General features: G+C 45.4%; 1 non-coding gene across 1 annotated transcript; it reads left to right on the top strand.

Annotated features, from left to right (window-relative positions):
• Nucleotides 1-4934: 4934 nt before the first annotated feature.
• Nucleotides 4935-5009, top strand: Trnat-ugu (transfer RNA threonine (anticodon UGU)). The gene has a single exon. It is a non-coding gene; the product is annotated as a tRNA-Thr (tRNA).
• The last annotated feature ends 1223 nt before the right edge of the window (nt 5010-6232 follow it).

Genomic DNA, 6232 nt, shown 5'->3' with positions numbered 1-6232 from the left:
TCTGCATTGGTCAGTGTGTTGACATCTACATCTACAGCTACATTTATACTCCGCAAGCCACCCAACGGTGTGTGACGGAGGGCACTTTACGTGCCACTGTCATTACCTCCCATTCCTGTTCCAGTCGCGTAAGGGTCGCGGGAAGAACGACTGCCGGAAAGCCTCCGTGCGCGCCGAAATCTCGCTAATTTTACATTCGTGATCTCCTCGGGAGGTATACGTAGGGGGAAGCAATATATTTTATACCCCATCCAGAAACGCACCCTCTCGAAACCTGGACAACAAGCTATACCGCTATGCAGAGCGCCTCTCTTGCCGAGTCTGCCACTTGAGTTTGCTAAACATCTCCGTAACGCTTTGACGGTTACCAAATAACCCTGTGACGAAACGCGCCGCTCTTCTTTGGATCTTCTCTGTCTCCTCTGTCAACCCGACCTGGTACGGATCCCACACTGATGAGCAATACTCAAGTATAGGTCGAACGAGTGTTTTGTAAACCACCTCCTTTGTTGATGGACTACATTTTCTAAGGACTCTCCCAATGAATCTCAACCTGGCACCCGCCTTACCAACAATTAATTTTATATGATCATTCCACTTCATGCGTTCCGCACGCATACTCCCAGATATTTTACAGAAGTAACTGCTACCTGTGTTTGTTCCGCTACCATATAATCATACAATAAAGGATCCTTCTTTCTATGTATTCGCAATACATTACATTTGTCTACGTTAATGGTCAGTTGCCACTCCCTGCACCAAGTGCCTATCCGCTGCAGATCTTCCTGCATTTCGCTACAATTTTCTAATGCTGCAACTTCTCTGTATACAATAGCATCATCCGCGAAAAGGCGCATGGAACTTCCGACACTATCTACTAGGCCATGTATATATATTGTGAAAAGCAGTGGTCCCATAACACTCCCCTGTGGCACGCCAGAGGTTACTTTAACGTTCGTAGACGTCTCTCCATTGAGAACAACATGCTGTGTTCTGTTTGCTAAGAACTCAGCGATTGAAATGGAGAAAACCGAGCTTCGTGCTGTTATCAAACATTTTCAGTTGAAGGATTGGACTGCTGCACAAATCTAAGTAGAATTGGAGGAAGTTCACTCGGACTCCGCGTCATCCTTGAAGACCATATATTTTTGGAATGACGAATTGAAACGTGATCGGACAAGCACCGAGCACGAAGCGATCGCCAGCCGTCCAAATGAGGTCACCACAGAGGAAACTATTGACAGAATCCATTATATGTGATGCGAGACTGCCGAATAAAAATTCGTGAGACTGCTGAAACTGTAGGCATATCAACTGAACGAGTGCATAATATCCTGCACCGAGAATTGGGTATGAAGCAGCTGCCGCGCTTGCTCACAATCGACCAAAAGCTTGTCCGGCATAACATTTCAACACCATGCCTGGCGGTGTCTTATAAACAAGACTTTTTGCGCTGATTTGTGACTGTTTATGAAACCTGGATCCATCTTTAGACGACAGTCAAAACTTTAGTTAAAACAATAGACAAAGGTTGGTGAAAGTGTACCGAAAAAGACAAAGATCATTTTGTCAGCTGGCAAGGTGATGACCACTGTTTTTTGGAACAAAGGCAGAACCATAACTGGATCCTATTATGCTTCTTGTTGCGTCGTTTGAAACTTGCGTTGGCTGAGAAAAAGACCAAGATTTGCATGCAAAAAGTGCTCTTTCGCCAGGATAATGTATTATCTCACACATCAGCGATAACGAGGGAGAAAGTGCATGATTTGGGCTTTGAATTGGTTTCTCATCCGCCCTTGTCACCAGACTTAGCCCCATGTGACTTGCTACTGTTCTGTAACATGAAACTTTGGCTTGCTGGGAAGAAATTTTCGTCAAATGAGGAAGAGATAGTTACAGTCAGCGAGTATTTTGCAGAGTTTGACTGAACGTATTATTCCGTTGGAATGGAAAAGCAGGAGGATCCATGGATCAAGTAGTATATCCCTCAGAAAAGACTATGTCTAGAAGTAAGGTGAGTTGGTACAAAATGGTTCAAATGGTTCAAATGGCTCTGAGCACTATGGGACTTAACTTCTGAGGTCATCAGTCCCCTAGAACTTAGAACTACTTAAACCTAACTAACCTAAGGACATCACACACATCCATGCCCGATGCAGGATTCGAACCTGCGACCGTAGCGGTCGCGCGGTTCCAGACTGTAGCTCCTAGAACCACTCGGCCACCCTGGCCGGCAAGGTGAGTTGTTTTTACGAAACAAACATTTTTTCTCGCTTTTTTTTACCAAACTGCTGAGGTCATGGGACCCCAGGCTTACACACTGCTTAAACTAACGTAACGATAAGGACAACACTCACGTCCATGCCCGAGAGAGGACTCGAACCTCCGGCGGGAGGGGCCGCACGATTAGTGACATGGCGCATCTAACCGCGCGGCCATTAAACAAGCAGGACATGACATAGCAAATTTAATGAAGTGTAGTACTTTTCCATAAACATACCCGATATTTTTCAAAATGAGAGACAGTTTTCCAACTTATAAGTTTCAAACTCAAAATGAAATATTGCTCTCATATTTTTATAAGGGCCCCATCAGCGCTTAGGCCTTTCATTTAAAACCAAGTGTAAAATATCCCGTGCTATTAAATTGTGCCTGTCTACTATTCATGATTGATTGACAATTCATACAGTAGACAGATGATTAAATACAGATGTTAAAACTATTAAATATAAAACTGAGTGAAGAGCCCAATAGTCCGTTGTAGCTGTATTTATTCAAGTCGATTATAGATTCACACAGACTGTTTCGCAACTTTTAATTTGCAACTATATAAATGCTATGTCATACGGTGTGGGGAGCAGTTACAGAATACCGCAGATTAACAGTTGGTGTGGCAAGGTAAAGTTTTCAGCTCTCCTCAGTTGATAAAAAAAAATCGTCAACTGAATAAAAAAACCATGATGGATGATAAATTCCATATCTGTGTTAAAATCACAAACTGTCATCACTTTACCAATTAAAAGATGTTCTTGTCGGCCTATGTCAAGCAACAGACAGTTCGTACAGCTTCACTGTAGAAAGTGGTCCTGACCACCAGTTAGTGTGGAGAGAGAGAGAGAGAGAGAGAGAGAGAGAGGAGAGAGAGAGAGGGGGGGGGAGGGGGGGGGGACGTTACACGCCACTTAATGTTCATGAACGTCATCGGTATCGTCTAGGGCCTAGGTGTTTATAAGGTGTGGTCAGGCGTTATGCACTATGGCTGAACACCGCTGCATATCCTCGCACAAGGTACCGTTACAGCACAGCGGTATTGCAGGGACATTATTCTGAAGCGTATCCGTCTGTTTATGGGTGCGGTACGTCATGACTTTCTGTTTATGGACGACAGTGCCCGCTCACAAAGGACCCCTGGAAAGTGAAGATATTGAACATATGGAATGGCCTACGTACTTCCCGGATCTAAACCCTACGTAGTATGCCTGAGAAGCTGCTGGCAGACATGTTGCTCAACGAACACCCCACCCCCTACCCGAACAGTGCAAGAACTGAAACCCGCCTTGAGAGACGAGTGGGACAACATCTCTCCAAGAACACTTGTACAGTTTGGTAGCCAGTTCGAATAAAACGATCAATAGTGCTCGAAGAGGGCATATTCGTTTTCGTTGCCGAGCCTGTGATATCGACCGTTACGTTGGGAGTCTGACCTGTGTCAGACACGACTGTTATTTATGTTTGTTGTCCTGCTTTCCCATGTGTGAAATCGCCCCATTAGCTGAGTGGTCAGCGCGACTGACTGCCATGTAGTGGGCCGGGGTTCGATTTCCAGCCGGGTCGAAGATCTTCTACGCTCATTGACTGGGTGTTGTGTTGTCTGCACCATTGCCGACACGCAAGTTACCCACTGTGGCGTGAAATAACGTGACTTGCAACTCGTGGATCGATCTTCACATGTTTGGGACTCGCTGCCATCAATGCCACACTGTTTAATTCATGTGGTGAAATCTGTAAAATTTTTCGTCTGTGTTTCATGTCGTCTATCATTGCCTGTGATTATTTCTACCCAGCAATGTCTCTATTCCTTAGCAACTGTCAAGCAGTGCATATTTTACTGTGCAAACCAAGTAGGGCAGTGTTTAGCACAATGGACTCATAGTCGGGAGAACGACGGTTCAAACCCGTGTCGTACCATCCCGATTTAGGATTCAGGTGATTTCCCTAAACCGCTCCAGGCAAATGCCGGGATGGTTCCTTTGAGAAGTCACCGCCAATTTCCTTCCTCATCCTTCAAACATTCGGAGCTTGTGCTCCGTCTCTAATGACAGCGTTGTCGACGGGACGTTAAACCCTAATATTCCTCCTTTTTCGCACTGTGTAAGGACTGTATCGCGCAATACACTGCAGTTCATGTCGATATCGAGAAATATTCAGTTAGCTCCCAAAGCATTTCCGCAAATAACTGCAAAAAGTAGACGACGAAAGATCAGGAAGTGTGCTGGATGCGTGTATGAAAACACCTTGTAGTACGCTGAGAAATAAAAATTCCTCACTGATCAGGAAACGCCATATACCTCGTTGAAATGATAACTAAATCAAGACCCTAAGCTGTCGACAGGAGTTGATATACATCAACGGGAACAGTTGAAAATGTGTGCCCCGACCAGGACTCGAACCCAGGATCTCCTGCTTACATGGCAGACGATCTATCCATCTGAGCCACCGAGGACACAGAGGATAGTGAGAATGCAAGGATTTATCCCTTGCACGCTCCCCGTGTGACCCACATTCCCAACTTAATGCCCACACACTACACGCGTTATGCCCCTGCCCATTACACTCATTACACGCAGCAGACAGTCTTGCATGTCCAAGTTGGGAATGTGGGTCTCACGGAGAGCGTGTATGGGATAAATTCCTGCAGTCGCACTATCATCTGTGCCCTCGGTGGCTCAGATGGATAGAGCGTCTGCCATGTAAGCGGGAGATTCCGGGTTCGAGTCCCGGTCGGGGCACACATTTTCAACTGTCTCCGTTGATGTATATCCACGCCTGTCGGCAGCTTGGGGTCTTGATTTAATATCATTTCATTCTAGAGAGCTGCATGGTCACCGACGTTATCTGTTCTTTGGTTTGTGGCGCTCTCGACCTCGCACTTTCACGTAATACATTGATACGGTACTATTGTGTATTATTGAGTTTGTGAGGACCGCTATAGGATAGGGTCTCTCCAGTGTGGGCTGCAATTATTGTATGACAGCGAAACTTGGTAAGTATATTAGTATGTATACTAGTACATGTCCGAAAGAACAGATACCATCTCCATATATACCTCGTTGTCCACAATAGCAGAGGACTGAAAGTCATGGTGTTATGAAAGTAAGCAGAAATGTCTATTTCACGTATGGCACTTTTCAGAGCTGGAAATAAGATCAGATCAGCTATCCGGTGGGCGTACATATTTATTTTTCTTGTTAACAGTTATCACAGCACAGTCACAAGATTATGTAAGCTTTCAGTCGGTAAATATTTTATTCATTTCGTTTATAACAGTTGTTACAATACAGAAATACGTAGAAAACTGGCTATGTACCCGATAAATTAGACAGTTCACTTTAATCTGTATTTAGTTTGCTCGTGATTTATGAATCTATGCTGCCTTGAATCAGCCCCTGGTCCATTGAAATATTCACTGGAAGCTTTTCAGACTTGTTTCGCCCGTTCTGCAAGGCGAGCCACACAGTCGCAGTACATGCCAGCCGTACATCGTCGAGCGCCGTCGTGTTCGCCATGACGGCAGAGCTCTTAACTGACGCACCCCCGACAGAAATGTTGCGCGATATTATTGTTGTATGGAATAAGTTTCCTGCACGGGCTGTTTTTCATTCCTATAATACACTCCTGGAAATGGAAAAAGAACACCGTGAATTCATTGTCCCAGGAAGGGGAAACTTTATTGACACATTCCCGGGGTCAGATACATCACATGATCACACTGACAGAACCACAGGCACATAGACACAGGCAACAGAGCATGCACAATGTCGGCACTAGTACACTGTATATCCACCTTTCGCAGCAATGCAGGCTGCTATTCTCCCATGGAGACGATCGTAGAGATGCTGGATGTAGTCCTGTGGAACGGCTTGCCATGCCATTTCCACCTGGCGCCTCAGTTGGACCAGCGTTCGTGCTGAACGTGCAGACCGCGTGAGACGACGCTTCATCCAGTCCCAAA

The sequence above is a fragment of the Schistocerca cancellata genome, chromosome 6 (genome assembly GCF_023864275.1).
Source record: "Schistocerca cancellata isolate TAMUIC-IGC-003103 chromosome 6, iqSchCanc2.1, whole genome shotgun sequence".
Classification (NCBI taxonomy): Eukaryota; Metazoa; Arthropoda; class Insecta; order Orthoptera; family Acrididae; genus Schistocerca; species Schistocerca cancellata.
The sequence above is the reverse complement of the archived record's forward strand: the minus strand, read 5'-3'. Positions and strand labels throughout refer to the sequence as shown.